Source organism: Taeniopygia guttata, chromosome 2, assembly GCF_048771995.1.
Source record: "Taeniopygia guttata chromosome 2, bTaeGut7.mat, whole genome shotgun sequence".
Taxonomy (NCBI): domain Eukaryota; kingdom Metazoa; phylum Chordata; class Aves; order Passeriformes; family Estrildidae; genus Taeniopygia; species Taeniopygia guttata.
Window position 1 is genome coordinate 40,144,047 of NC_133026.1, and position 16,045 is coordinate 40,160,091.

A 16,045-nucleotide genomic window follows, 5' to 3' on the forward strand; every position below is an offset into this window, starting at 1 on the left:
AAATAATCCCCATTTTTTTGTCCTGTCTTATTTTTCCCACTATCATAGGATATTCTCTTAAAACTAAATTTTCCCTGATTCAGTAAGTGGATTTGGGAAGATCAGTCCATTTATAGAGTGCTTCTATATGAACTTATTTATAACTGGAAACATGTTTTAGCTTTACTATGTCAGGGACATGCTAAAATTTCCAAGTGATAAAATGACCTTTTTCCTTAAGCAGAGCAGCCAGCATCCGCATTATCATCTACATCCCTTTGCACATGGTGTGGCACAGGAAATGACACACCATTATCAGATGGTTGTTAAGGTGGATGCAGGGAAATGGTGAGGTTGCTGGCGTGGCCTCAAAGACAGACATCCACAGATGTTCTGTAGTCACTTCAGTGAATGTAGTTAAAAGGTGCCTGTTGTGCACTTGGGGAAATTTTTGCTTAAACAGAGAACATTAAAGTTTGGAGGAGGTCATGAATATCTTTCCCAAGGGAGAAGGGAGGAGCAGCAAGCTTAGAGGGAAGGAAAGCCATACAGGTTTTCAAGAGGAGTGAGGCAGCAACAAAGAGTCAGACTTCATCTGCCTCCCACAGTAGGGAGGTGGCTAATGCTGTGTCACGTGCTGTTGTCTTACGCAAAGCATAGCCTTGTTTGACCTTAAAATGGGATCCAAGGGTGCCACTTCTTGAACTTGTCAAGAGGAAACAACCTGTGCAGAAGATAAATAATTGATCGATCAGTTCAGAGAGAGGCCATGTGGAGGTTAGAGCATCAGAGATGATGATCAAGGTCAACGTGTCTCAGGAAGTCTTTACAAGAAGGGTTATACCACAGGACTGTCATGAGACAATGGGCCAGATCAACATCAAAACTGGGATCATTGCGTGCTGGGAAACACTGCTCAGGGCAGGAGAAAGCTTTGGGCTCTCTGGTCTGCTCTCTGTTCTTCATGTTCTGCCTGTTGGTAAGATTCAACAGCTTTCTCTCTTCAGGCAGTGTTTCACAGTCATATGCTTTTGCATGCTGCTGCACACAAAACAGTCACTGAGGTCTTCCTAACCAATCATGTGGTGGAGTCACACTTGTACTTAATTGCCGCTGTTTTAGAGTCAGACTTAGCTCCTCACAGCAGGTTATCTCTTTGGTCACGCTATCCTATTGACTGTGTCATTATTCCCAGTATCCAGAACTATCCATACTGCCCATGTTTGTCTGCAGATTCAAGCAAAGCCCATGGAAAGGTGTCATTCTGCATTTCACAAGTTACTGTGCATGGTACCTATGATCATAGTGTGACACCTCTTAGTCATACAGCCACATCTGATAGTAGTAACTGGAAGAGACTAGAGACAGTAAAGTCAGAAAACCATAGATAACAAATGCTTAGGTATTATGAACTGTGTGATATTAAGAGCTGGGAGCAGGAAGACACAGTGACACAACAGTTAACAGATGCCTAAAGCATTACTCTCTTATTTGCTGATAGAGATGACTTGTTTCTCACCTACACAAAGGAAAATTATAGATGAATCTGTCATAGGTAGAACTTTCACCATTTTTAAGACTCAGGTCAGAACAGTTACAGAGTTATTACCTGTTGACACACTGTTCTATGGTATCAATAGTCTCAGCATGCAGTGTGGTCCTTGTTTTGTCATACATCTGTGGCAGAGACTGTCACAGCTACCCAGAACACTGTGAGAAGTACAGAAGTTCAGTAGCCAGGGTCAGGACCTCTGAAAGGTGATGTGGAGATCACTGCAGAGAATTTAAAAGGTGAGCTACCAAATGAAAAGTACAGATATGAACTGCTAAGCTACCAAGCTACTCTGTGCACAAACAGAAGTGTATGTGTTGTGCAGAGTAAAGGCAGAAAATCTTGAGTTCTTTTTCCAGCCAACACTTGTTGTGTTATCATGGTGCATAAAATAATGGGGGAGAAGCATACGTACAGCAGTGAAGCAAAAATAATAAAACTCATATTTAAAAGCCAAACCAAAATGCATAAATGCACCAATGGCATCTAGTGATAAATTTTAAAGGCTAAGTTACAGAAAAGAAGAACAAGGCAGTTTATCCTTTTCCCTCAGCAAGAATGAGGGAATGCGACCTGCTTGTATGGCAGGCCACTGCTTGATCTGTAGTATCTGGAGGCACATTCACCATAGGTAAAATACTTATTCCCATACTCCATTTGTGCAGCTGGTAGTGGATGCCAATGCAACACTGGCCACAGAGGGGGACAGTGTCTTACCTCCCATCTGTAATCTGTTACGGTCCTCTCTTCTGATCTCCTTCCAACCCAGTGCCAGAGTGTGCTGGCAGTGCTCCTGCGGACTCTACAACAGAAAACAGAGACCACACCCTTGCCATGACTATTACTGTACCTCTCTGACGGCATTTCAGCATCAGCCCAGAAGTGTAAGGATCAAAAAGACTAGCAAATTCTTAAATTTAAAAACCACAGGGTTTGGAAAAATGCTTCCAATAGTCTAACAACATCTTTAAATCTCAGATCTAATATTTGATTTCATGTAGGCTAAGGACAAATTTTCTGCCCTACTAGCAAAGGAATTTCACCACATTTTTCAAAGGCATGTTATATTTTACTGACTTAAAATGATTTATGACCAAGTAAAACTTGTTATGAGTAGAAACTATGCATGAGGGAGTGGAGAATTACAGATTGGTAAAACAAAATCCAGAGGAAGGTGCATTAGCAGGTTCAGATGGGGTTAGATGTTCATTGTCAGTGCTCTAACAACTTACAGATTTTTTACATTTACACACTTAGAAGAATGACATTTTATAGTATCAATGGGAAATTGAAACTCAGTTCTATTCTTCAGAGCTGTAAGAGAATTGTTTTGAGTAGTATAATTTTGGGAGTAATTTCCACATTTGGAAAAGAAGAAGGAAGTAAAATGGACAGGTCTCATTTTGAAAGAAATCTGAGGGTTTAAAGTTTACTAAAATAACAATTTTATTGAAAATGCATTGTTCAAATCTTACTACGTTCCGCACAAAACCCTCTAGAAAGTCCCTTGATGAGATTTTATTTGGGATTAGAAATTATCCTTCCTTGGAGCAGGAGAATGCTGTGAATCTTCCACATCATTCCTGTATGATTCTGTGCTGGAAAATGGTTTGATGGTTTTTAAAATGCAATGGCATCTACAGAGAGTTTTCAGATGCACTTAAGCTCCAAAAGTTGATACGAATTAGCTGACAGTAGTCTTAAGTGAATGCAACTATAAATAAAACTGCACTTTTACATACTTGCGTGATCAGATCTTGGAATTCTGAGGTTTTGAGTGAGAAGTACTATCTTCCTTTATGTAATTAAACAGTGCTACTACAATGAAACCTCTACACTTACATGTTCATGTAGCACTAAGTATAATATTTCAACAGTATAAAATTGCATACCCTACTGTATCAAAAACAGTCTTAGAACTCAGGAAGACCAGTGTCCTGGGGATATGATACCTAATCTGAATCTATTTTTGGTAATAGACAGTTGATACAAAGTGTTAGTGTAATAACTGAACAGTGTTTTGAAGGACCTTAAAAAGGAAATGTATTTTGAAGTGGAAACTGTTGGCTAACTTGCATTTTCCAAGGTTGATATATTTAGAGAGGTATTTCATTATAGTACAATATTTCAAATTCTAAGTAGTCTTTTTTAGAAGGGATGCATCACAATGTCAAATGTTGCAGTTGATAGCGTAGCCTTAGCTTGCACAACAGATTTATAAGAATGGAATTCTTTGTCCTCTTGCTCTTGCTGGAGCATCAGTTTGAAGAGTAACACATCGGTAATAGAGTCAGGTTGCTTTTTTATCAGCAGCTGATGGTGACACTCTTAAGAAAGGGCCGAATTCATACCTACAAATAAATTTGTCAACAAAATGTGAGCATACAAGACAACGGTTCAGTCACAGTTCACTTTCATTTTTTCTCTTTTGTTCTAGGGAGTAACTTTAAAGTGTCAGCTCTTTCAGCTGAGTGTCAGCCTTTTAATAATTTGCTGCAGAGTGTCAACCCCCTCAGAATTACCATATGTTAGCTGTTTACCATGTCGACTGAAAGCATGCGCATTAAGCTGCTCCCCTTTGGCCTACCTGTGTTGCTCCTGGTGACAGCCAGGTGATTATTTTAGCTGACAATTCAGCCACCATCAGGAATGCCCCAGGTGTATTTGCTGTGGCTGTGCAGAGTCTGGGAAGGTCAGTCAGTCACAGAGCCAGGCAGTGGGAGGAATGAGGCTGGGTGGTGGATATGCTTGGCAGTCTGGCTAGTGAGCAGGAAGACTTACAAGCCTAATCCCTTCTTTCCTTGTCTGAATAGTTAGGCAACCAGGAGACAATTACACTGTGGGTTGTGTGATCTCCGTGGGAATTTGCTTCTGAGAAGTCCTGGCTATGGAAGCAGGAGAATCTGTTTATCCTAATGTCTGCATGAGTTTTTAACTAATGCTACCACTACAGGATGTTATCACCCAGCAGATATTTGAAATACTATAATAACCGTAATTTTCCCTGTCCTCACTGTCAAAAAGAAGAATGACAAAGGGCTTTACTCATGGCAAACCTTGTGTTAATAATGGTAATGTGCCAGTGTGTATCTAGTTTTGGACTGTATCCTGTGGCTGGTTCCTGACTGTGAACCGGAGCTTTTGCTGGCATTTTCCTGTGTCTGACATTCAATTTGGACCTGTACTGCAGAGGGAAACAGTAGTAAGCTACTAACAGAGTGCCAGATAGTAAGAGGATGACAAGTCTTTTCCAGTCTTGTGTGAATGCTATTGAATGAGCAGTCAGTGTGCTAGGGGCCAGTGAGCCAACAAATATGTTCAGTGTTCCCAGAAAATAGTCTTCAGAATAGTAGGAGGTGTGATTATGAAGAGGAAGCATTTGAAAGCTATAGATAGTGGAGTTAGGCAGGAGAAGTGAGCTGGCAGGAAGGCATTTTGAAGCAAAATGGGGCTCTTTGTAAGCCTTTCCTGCAGCATCTCTGCCCATCCAGCCTGCACGTCCCGCTAGCGTGGAGCTGATGGGGGCAGGAGACTGCCAGCACATTTCCCTGTGGGAAAAGAGGAATCAAGGTTATAGGGAAGTGTCAAGGGGACACACACATGGCATGGACACAAAGGGGCATCTCTGCCAGGACTGCAGCTGTAGCAGTGACCAGGACTGACTGTGTATTTCAGCTGCTTTCGCCAATTCTCTGCATACCGTGAAAGTGAGTTCTCTAAAGCTGAATTGTCTGGCAATGTCTCCTTTTATAGTTAGCTGTATTATTTACCAATTTTGAAAATGGTTCAGTAGGGGATAACTAGTGTTCTGAGATCATGATGGGTCTAGTCAGCTTTCCAGAGTACAGCAATTACTGTGTGAATAGAGGTGAACGTGACAGACAGGCCAGGTGGCTGCTCTCTCTAACCTGAGCATGAGTTTTCTCTTGTTTATGTGCACACTTCTTCTCTGTGATTAGCCTCAGTGGAAATGCCATTGACAGGGTCCTGCAGGAAGCAGCAACTTAATAAGCAAAATGGAAGGGGTTAGGTGTTCTTCTGTCTTTTTCATTTTTCATTAAATAAGGCAAAATACACAATAAGTGAAGTCTGATTTGCATGGAAATTTTTATGCATGTATAATAGATCTGAATGTTAATGTGGGAAATTACTTTCTTTCAACTCAGTGGCCTGTATGTTTGATTCTTAGAATTATTTGAATTATTTGCTTTTTTGTAAGTTTCTGTAAGTTCTATTGCAAAATAATGCATCTAAATTCCTTGAGAAATACTCCAGCACTTGTGGCCTAGTAGATAAGGATGTTGTTGCCTTCTGTTGGGAAGTATTTTTTATTCAAATCCATTGGCAGCTTTTCGATAAATTCCTCTTTTCTTCCTCTATCAAATGTATTATTACAAGGATAACAATGAATGCTGTCATTAAGAAATACCAGACATTTACTAACCATAATTTACAACTTCTATTCCACAGGCAAATGTCTCTGTGTGCCTATATGTGTAAAAGCCAGTTTTCATCGGGTTTTGAGTGCAGCTAAGTCTTGGAATGAACTAGCAAATATCCTTTGCTTAAATTTAACAATGATTGTATTTGATATTTTCAGAATTAATTTTTATAGTAGTTTTCATTATATCACTCTTGTGTTCTGGGTACAATAGGGCAGCTTACTCGCAGCTGAATTAAAATCTCTGGTTTAATAGCACTTTGCCTTGCCTAGGCAATAAACTATCTCCCACAAATGGAGGTGCTATCAAGGTAAAACATGTTAAGTTAATTCTGTAACAAATCTCTGTGTTGCTGATGGAAAATATTGCAGAAGAATTACTTCCTGCTATGTGTGGGGGCTTCATGAATTTCAGGATAATGGAGATAACACTCTCTAAGGGGTCTGCTGAAATGTAGTCTTTTCTGAAGCACTGTCTGAATTTTTATTGGAAGTATTTGTGGATCAGAAACTGGCTATGGCCTAACTACACTTTCATTTGCTTTGCTTTAACAAAAGGTGTCATTTTAAACTGACTTTAGGAATTTGATGAAAAATCCTGTGTGGATACACTTAATTCAGTTAAACCTAGCTAATACAAATTTAATATGCATGCCTAATTTATAGATACAAGCTAAGCTAACAGAGTAAGTTTTTAACTGTTTACATAAATCAGTTTTTAAACAGACAAGGAAAAGCTTTCATATAGCACAAGATTGAAAAGATTGGGGCTGTTTACCTTGGAGAGGAAATGAGTCAGAAGTGAGATGATAAAAGGTTACAGACAACGAAGGTGTAGGCTTTACAGAGCAAGAAATGCTATTTCTACCATCAGGGAAGAGCAAGGAGCATTCGGTGAAGGTTAAAAGTGACAAGACAAAAGTAAGTCAGAAGAAATACTCTGCTGTATCAGGAACTTATTGCTGACGAAAGTTGAAGTCGCTGGATAACTCTGAGGGCAAGAGTTGAACAGGGTAGGCTTAGGGACAGGATTTAAGGGTCGATTGGGCAGTGTTAACTGTTGGACTCCATGATCTTAGATGTCTTTTCCAACCTAAATGATTCTATGAGTCTATCCAATTGCAATGGTAGAGATAAAAAAAATAAAAAGAATCGTGGAAAAGGTAAATGCCTGTTTGTTTGAAGCATCTCTGTTATTGATGAGGTCAATTTTCCCCATATTTAGCTGCTTGTGCAATCTCTCGATTGCAGTATTGTGTCTGGGTAGATCTCCAGTTGCAATTTCTTGTTACTGTACAGATTACCACAATTGTGCCCATTTCCTTCCAAAATCTCATCATGTCTGTTTATTCCCTAAAACCCACAGCAGACTCTTTTGTGGTCTCATTAGGAATTTGAATCACTGCATTTCAGTGTTTCTAAAGAGTAAATGCCACAAATTTGTCTCTAAAGGTGTCTGTCCCTCCCACACATGTGGATATTAGCAAGTACCTTTGTCTGGCTTCCAGAGTATGACATAGGACAGGTTTGGAATACTTTCAGTGTTGCATAATGCTTGGTTCTTGGGAATGGGAGTGCATCATAGGACAAGGTATTTTGTTCATGGTTGTAGCTGTTAATCAAATGAACTGGGATGACAGAACTCTCCAGAGGACTCCTAGCTAATATCACAGTCTAATGGAAAGGCTCCTGAGAATTGCCATGGAGAAGCAATGCAGACAGAGCAGGAAAATTAAGATGACCTGTTCTCACCCACTGCCGCACCCTGGTGACTCTAGTCTCTTAGACATATCCTGGCACCTCTTGAACACACTTCCTAGAGCCTAAAGAGGACTGTATTTTGCTGAGCAAACAGAAGAGCCTAGAGCCAGGCTTTGAGTTGGATTTGTGGAGACTATGGGAAAGACTGCAGTGCAGAGTTAACCAGCATTTCTGGATTGGTCCCTGTGCAGCCTGGTGAGCTGTGTGCTACATGGATAAGAGGTCTGGAGAGTGACATTGTGTTCACGTGGATTCCAGTCTTTTTGTTTCTTACTGTTCTGCAGCAGACACTGAGAGTGTCTCTGCTGCCTCTTGGCTCTCCTTAATCAGCAGCTGCTGCTTTTTATCTCTGGAAGAAGCCTAATCATCTCCCCTGGTAGTTAGCAAAGTTGTTCTGGAACCCAGATGGTACCTGAGTCTTCTGTGTCTCTGGTGCAGACTGAACATCATGGCAGCCCAAGAATGAGTGCACTGTGCTATTTCTTTTGTCTAATGCGCTCAGCTAACCCTGCCAGGTTTTTGATCCACACACAAGTTCTCTCACTTTTTGCTGTTTATGATAGAATGAGGTCACAAGTTAGGTCTGAGGCCATTTAATCATTCATTTTGTCTCTATCAATTACTCTCATATCCCACCATCCTTAGTCATGCCTATAGTATCAGTAGACTAATTGTACTATGGTGGAAAGACCTGACATGCAAATCTGCCATTGCTCATTATCCTGGCCTGCTTTGTGTGCCAAGTCTTCTGTCTCTCAAACTCTGTACTCCACAGAATCACAGCCTAGTGACAATGACCCAGTTATACTCAAAGTCTGAGAATTTCCCTCTATTTTTCTCCCCTCCCTGTTTTTTTGGGTTTTTTTTTCCCTTGGTTTCATTTGTTTTTTTTTTTTTATTTGTTATTATTCTATTTTTCTTCATTAGTGTAAGTGAGGGTTAGGCACTGGACAAGAGAGAGTGAAGATTAACTTTTTGTCTACTACTTTCTTTTCCTCCTCTCCATTTCTTCCAGTCCCTCTTAGCGGATCTCTGAGGATGCAGCTTTAACAGATCCAGTAGGCTGGACAGAGAGTTGATGAGTCAATGGGGGACCTGGGCTGGTTAAAAGAATTTTTCAAAAATATTTCCTTAGAAGAATTTCAGATTTTACCTTATTTCAGTAACTCAGAGACAGTTTCTCACAGTCAGATATGGATTAATGGCAAGCTGAACAGGAGGCTGTTAGTGAACATCTCCCTTGCAGGAAAGTCTGATACCCTTGCACTTTGGCACTTGGTGTGGGCCCAAGACTTTCATAACGGTGTAAGTCCCAGCAGTAAATGATGCTTACCTCTTAGGTCCTCAGTAAAAAGCCTAGAGATTTCAAAAGGTCACATAGCTCTGGAGAGGCAACAGAACCAAAGGTGTGAAAGCTCTGGTTTCACAGTCCATGGCAGTGTGGCTCCCAGGAGGGTGCTCAGCCCTCCTGGAGCCCTGGCCCTGGGAGGCATGACAGCTGCTTGGAGTAAATGACGTTCCTCAGGCTCGTGGCTACTGCTGACATCAATACCAGTTTCTCTCAGGCTCAGAGAAGTGGTGGGGATCACCTCCCTCCCAAAGCAGAAGCCTGCAGACTGTCCCAGCCATATGGCAGAGGCAGCTTTAAAAAAATTATTCCATTTGTTAAAATACTGCTTCAATCGAAAAGAAGATGAAAGCAAATAGAAAGTAATTCCTGGTGAACATGAACTGCTGTCTTCTGGCTGGCTCCAAAGGGGAGCCTGTGAACAGCTTGCCAGCTGCACTGGGGAGCAACTTCTCCCATTAAAGGGATACAGCAATGCATTTCTCTTCCCAGCTGGCATTCACTGCGGCTCATGTTTATGGCACTTTCCGGTGGAAGCAGAGCTCTCCAGAGGACTCCTGGCTAATAACACAATCTAATGGAAGCGCCCCTGTGCTGAGTGATACTGAGGATGGAAACCTTACAGCTTGCACTGAAAAGTCAGGCAAGTAAGTAAAAGCTGTAATGATTAATTTCCTTCGTGGATGGACTGTAGAGAGGCATGTGTCGTGTACAGTTACAGCTAGGACAACAGTAAAACCAATATAAAACAAAACCATGCCAGTAAAAGGAACACTAAAAAAATGCCAGTGAAGAGCTGAAGCAGTGGTGATATATGGCTCATTCTACAACCAGGAAGTGTTTGTCAGTCTTTCTCACAGGAATATCAGGTTGTAATTCTGAGATAAGTAACATTAATACTAAAATAGAGTTTTGTGCCTGTAAACAAATACAGGGTTTAGGAGGGTGGCAGTTTTAGAAAAGCTCTTTTCTGATGCTTACCTATCTATGGCTCTTTTTGAAATATTGTTTGCACACTAAAATATACTGCAAGTATAAGTCTATGTCTTGCATTTAGATCTAATGTTACAATGATTGTAAAATAACCCATTTAGAATAATATGCAATCAAACTCCATTAATATTGTGTTGTAGCCTAAAATTTTGCTGTAGTGAAGTTATTTTTATGTAAATAGAGAAGTTTGGATTGTAAAGTAAACAATTTCCATTCTGTATTCCATTCAGCGACTGAACTATATTTCTTTTTGACACTTTTGCAAAACGTGTTACACAGGATTAGTAAAAAAATCACTCATTGGAGCTTTTATATTTAATTTCACATGGCTGTGCTAACTGAAAGAGGCAGTACTATGTTAGAAATACAATATTTTCTTTGTTTGGAGAGAGGGATGTTACCTATGATTTACTTACTTGTGGTTATTTGTTGTTACTGGGAACACCAGCATTTTGGAGCTGAAATTAATAAGGTTGAAGTACATTAAACAGAAAAAAATGTAAAAGAGAAAAATGTGTGTTCCTTTTAAAATCCTGTTGTAGGGCATACTATAGCTATGTGTCATTCTTTTAGCTACTGAAATGTGAAATAGGTGATTGGAAAATGCCTAGCTTTTCTGACTCCCTAGGATACTGATAATCATACTTCTGGTACAAACACTGCATGTCATGATCTTACCAACTCAGCCTGCTGCTGATGTGATACTGGTACCATCAAATTTGAGGCCATAACAAACGTGGTTATGTGCTGTCACAGTAAATTTTACCCTCATCCATTAGGGAAATAGGCCAGGTGAAAAGTCACTTCCAACATCAAAGTGGCCATTTAATGTTCTTATTTCCTTTAATTGGAAATGATAATCAATGAGAATCATTTATAAAACCTGTCCAGAGTAGTGATTCTCTACTTAAAATGACATCTTCTGCCCAAGGCACCATAATTGCAATCAGGTTTATGCCATATGATCATAAAGGGATTCAGAACTTAATTATGTGTATGGTTAACATGTTTGCAGTACTTGGCAAATAGACCTCAGCAGGTTTTTCTGTGATAGGAACTTCATTGCATTTGACCTTTTGTCATCCAAGGATTTGTGTAAAGTATTTCCTTCTCTTGAATTAGGTTCTTGAGCGAAACGTTTCATGGGCCTGCTTAACTATTCATCTGTGCTACAATAGCAATTAATGTCTGCATAAGTATACCTTCTATTTTAAAGGTCATTAATTTTCTATACATGATACAGCTCAGAGATCCTGTTACCAAAATAATTGAGAGCTAGAGGTACTGATTTATGAGGGACTATTAAAAATACTAAAAATCTAAAGATTAGCTAAGTGTAAGTAGGAAAGGTTGTGATATAAGTCTTCCTCTTGGTTATTTTGTTTGTATTGTATATTTGGCTGAAGGCTTTTGGCTTTTGTTTCAAGAAAGTCAAACTAGATGTTCTAGTCATCCTTTTTAGTCTTAAAGTCCATACATCCTGCTTGCCTGTTTCTTTAAATCCTGAGGTGAAATATGGTTTTTATTTTTGTGGATAAATATTTTACCCTGCAGACAAACTAATGGGGCCAGTTGTGCTGTAAGACTTGAGGATATAAAGAACTTTTGGGTGGTGATGCAGCTCCAGTATGGCAGCTCTGCCACTACACTGTTTTTCCAGGTCAAAGTGGAATCTGTGCCAGGCAGTGTTTGCTCCACACAGAGGCTGCTTTGCAGGGGTGTCACATCACTGACAGCATTAGCAGATCACTCTTTGCTCTGATGGAAAATATCCTTAGTCCTGGTTCTCCTTTAAATCAGTTCCAACTCACCTGTATGGGAGTTACTTTGGTTTTACAGCTGTAACAGGGCTAGGCTGCATTTCATTAACATTATGAAGATTATGCTAAGGTGAAAAAAGGTTTGTGTGGCAGAAGCTTTTCTCACTGATGAGGTTGATTCAACAGTAATTCCTCATATGGATCTGTTTTGGATTTGGCTGCTTCTGTTGGCAGCACAATTAGTTCTGTAGCATCTGGAAAATGGCCGTGCATCATACATTACCATTATAAGAATACTTATTGCAGTATATTATTTATCTGTAGCAATGCCCACTCTTTATTGGGGCTTTCCAAAATTTAGCAATATATTTACTCTGAAGTAATCACAACCTAAATAATCACTAACTTACCAAAATTTAGAAATTAACCATTATTGCCAACTAAATCCATAGAGAATATTTGATGGCATGGCTCAGAGTACATCAATTAAGAATTGCTGATGAGAATCCAACTCACTAAGTAACAAATTAATGGAAGGGCAAGCAGTGAAGCTTCTTGCAATATTTCAGTGTTATAAAGCTCCATTTCTAAATTAGGAGAGTGCGCATTACCAGACTTTCCACTTGTTACTGATCCAAAAATGAATGTTGCGCATTAAACACTATGGGATAGCGTCATCTTTGTGAGGAAACCACGTGAAGAAGTGTGCAGGAGAAAGCAATGTTTTCTTTGGCAATTAAAAAAGAGGTAGCTGTTTGAACCTGTGCAGAAGCTGAAGTGTAAGGAAAGCAGAAGGAAACCGGTCAAAAGCAAAGGAGAAAAAACTGAGCTGGGCCTCAATGCAAATGGGGTAAGGAGTTCAATGCTTGGCTTCTATGCCACAGTTGTTAATAATTTTGCATCACGTTTTCCTGAAAACTGATCAGCACTCTGAAGCATGATAAACAAATTCACAAAGAAAATGGAGCTGAAGAATTCTGTTAAACAATATTCTGCAGTACACAGATTCACTCTTGGTTTTTTAGCAAAGAGGAGTTCAAAGCATCATGTGAAGCACGTCTCCTGTTGGATTTGTTTTAGTTTTCTGTTAGATATTTCTGTCAATGAGTATAAGTTCTCTTTTCCTCAACACTTCTGTTGACTGGCACAAACCATCTGGTTAGATATTTTTATGCCTGTTTAATTGATAATCAAGATTGAATCCTGTTGAGAAAATCTGACTTGCCTATTAGTAAACCCTATTTCCCCATTAAACTCTGAAGTCTAGAGTACAGAGAGAAACACATTCCTGACCTGCAGTAAAGCTGACAACTTTTACCTTCTGCTGGTGTCTGTAAGTACATCCTCTTTTATCATGGTCTAACTGAGGCTTTGGTATTAGAAGGGAAGAGGAGACTGTAAGAACCTGAAGGGACAGTTTATCTTAAAATGCCAAGAAAAATTCCAGAGCTTCCTTGCACACAGGGCAAAATGAGTTATGTTCACCTGTCGGGAAGAGAATTTCAGTGGTTATGGTAGACATTGCAGTTCAAGTCATGAAACCAGATCCTAGTGATGAGTATGTCTTAGGACTAATGAATGATTTATGAATGACTTTTGCTTTTTAGCTTCTAGAGAAATCTTCTTTTCAAGACTTTTCTTATGCTCTGCCCGCCACCTTTCTGTAAAGGGAAATTTGCAAGTATGACAAAATACCCTGATTATTAGAACTGAAGGTTTAGGAAAAAAAAACCCTAAAACGGTAAAAGTAGGAATTTAATCATGAGAGCTAGCAGGAATGTGCCTAAGGCTTTTCTTTTTCTCCCCCCACACGCCATCTGCATATCTCTAAAGGGTGTGTACAGTGGAAAACTTACTGCTCTCTCCTGTATGCCTTCTCATATATGCCTTGTGTTCTTGTCATCTTCCCAGCCTGTTCCAGGTCTAACTGATGATAGCAGTAGTGCTTTCTACTGGGTAAATACCACTGTTCAAATCCTGTTTGTAGTATGTTGGGCAGTAATTAAGTTCAGAATGAAAAGCAGGGGAAGGACAAGTTGTAGATTGGGAGGTATTGGGGATTTGAACACAGCAGTGACTGGTCACCGCTGTCTATTGCTGTCATGCTAGTAAAGCAGTAACTTTTAGTTTGCAGACTCCTAGGTTCTTGTTGATAGCTTTTGCAGGTGACCATTGCCTTCTCTCCTCCACGGAAGGTAACAAAACCACATACAAGACCATAAAGTTATCAGGGAGCCTGCCTCTAACCTGGAAAAGTCGTAGGAATCAGAAAGAGGGGGAAGGATAGGTGGTGCACAGCTGGGCGGTTGAATAAACTTGGCCCAGGAAATTGCCAAGTACTTAAAAGAGAGATCTGTGATCTAGTCCATGGTCAGTGCAATTGTCCTGGAGATGCATCTGTACATAGGAATGTGCATGAGGAAATCATTGAAACTGTAAGCAAAATCCAAATAATTCATTGTGTTATTCTGTTTGAGAAAAGGGGTTCCTTGTACCTGCATGTGAGCTGCCTGGCAGATTTCCCTCTCTCTGACTGGGGCCTGCAATAAGTAATCACACAGCTTCTGGTTGTTCTGCTGCAATCACCCAGGTTTAGATTGCAGCTAAGCATTATCCTCGCAAGGCTTAATGTTGAAAGACAGGTATTTCCAAGTGCTGAAGCATAAGCACCAACATTCCTGTTTGAAATGGATTATGTTTGTGTATGTAAGAACTTTATTTATGGCTGTTGTCTGAAGTGTTGCATCTTCTGCTCTGTCTTCACAAACATGGCATTTGTGTTTGTTTCAGGGCTGAGGGATGTATTTGTAAGGATGAGAATGGCTTCAGTTGGCTTCAGTGGTATAGAAGTTTTTGTAAAGCACAGCTAAGGTTGGAATTTAGAGTGCAGTAGCCCTGTGACAAATGGGTGATTCTGCCCCCAGAGTGACTCTGTAGTTCAGATTAGGTGGAAAACAGGGTCTTAGTGCAGAGTAAAAAAGTCCAGGTGAGAATTAATGTAGAATATCTATAAATTGCTCCTTTCCCAACTAGAAAAACCCCAGACAAATTTACTCTTTAGCCATCAGGCAAACAGAGACTCTCATTCCTTATATTACAAACTCTTTGTAAATATTTCTTTTGGCTTTAAATGCAACATTTAGTAGTCTTAGTAATTTTTTAATGTAAATGGACACTTTCTTGTAGCTTGAATAGAACCAGTCATGATGCTGGCTTGTTGCTTGCTTTGTACAGGGAATTTGGTAGGAGACATTTTCCTCCTTGTGGTTTCTTTCTTTCTTTAGTATTGAAATTTATTTTACTTTATTTTATTTTGAAGTCAGTAAGCATGGGCAGAATATGTTCTCCTGAAACCCTGCTGGACTTGATGAGCAGTTTTCTAGTTAATCCTCAAAGCTCTAGTGCCATTTCCCCCCCCTGACTTCATGATTTTGGTCCCAATTTGGCCCACTGCATAACAAAAACAAGCTCGAAGGATGTTGTAAATTATAATGGCATGTGTGCTCCCTTGAGAGATAATGTGCTGCTTCATCCAAGTCCCAGGGTACCCTGACACCCATCTGCCGGGGAACTCCTCATCTGCCTAATGTGGGATTAGATGCTGTATGAAGCACTTGCTTTTTTTTTTCCCTTTTAAATACATTTTCTGAATACTAAATATCCCTTTCTACACTCACATAGCTTACCTCTTTCATGTTGTTTTATAATAAGTATCCGTTATTAGCATAATAACTGCTCAAAGTGACATCTTACATTGTATTGTCAAAGATCCATGTATTAATATTTCCATAGTTCTGATGCTATGATACACTGTAGTACTGCAATTTTACCAGGGATTATTATTTTTATGTCAAAGATCTGCCTATTCCATTTAAATACCATACAGTGACACCAAAGCTACTGATGGTGGGCTGTTGTGAAGGTTCTGTAAGGCAATGTGTCAAAAAAAGTATGTAAAAGCATGGCAAACCTTGGAGTGCTTTGATTACTTCTTGAATTGCTTGAAAAAGCAGAATGAGAAAATTCATTCATGCAACATTCCCCTGTTGTGTATGGATTTGTTTATTTTAAAATTGTTAGGCCTGTCTTACATCCTTTCTTCTAAGCAATGTGAGTTGGCAAAGGCCAGCACGCCTCTCTTAACTCTATTTTATTACTTATCAAAAAGCCTTTGTGCAAAGATTAACTGTGTTTGCTCTCTATTTGCTATT

At 39.7% G+C, this 16,045-nt stretch overlaps 1 protein-coding gene and 1 long non-coding RNA gene across 14 annotated transcripts in view; both read left to right on the forward strand.

Moving 5' to 3' along the window:
- RBMS3 (RNA binding motif single stranded interacting protein 3) overlaps positions 1–16,045 on the forward strand; it is a 757,514-nt gene that overhangs the window by 66,346 nt on the left and 675,123 nt on the right. The gene's annotated exons all lie outside the window — the stretch shown is intronic.
- The window catches only part of LOC140682636 (uncharacterized), a 31,644-nt gene continuing 18,652 nt past the window's right edge, over positions 3,054–16,045 (forward strand). The window contains exon 1 of one of the 4 annotated variants that reach the window (XR_012054587.1): positions 3,054–9,728. This is a non-coding gene — a long non-coding RNA (uncharacterized lncRNA). The other 3 variants (XR_012054585.1, XR_012054586.1, XR_012054588.1) reach the window with 3 other exon arrangements.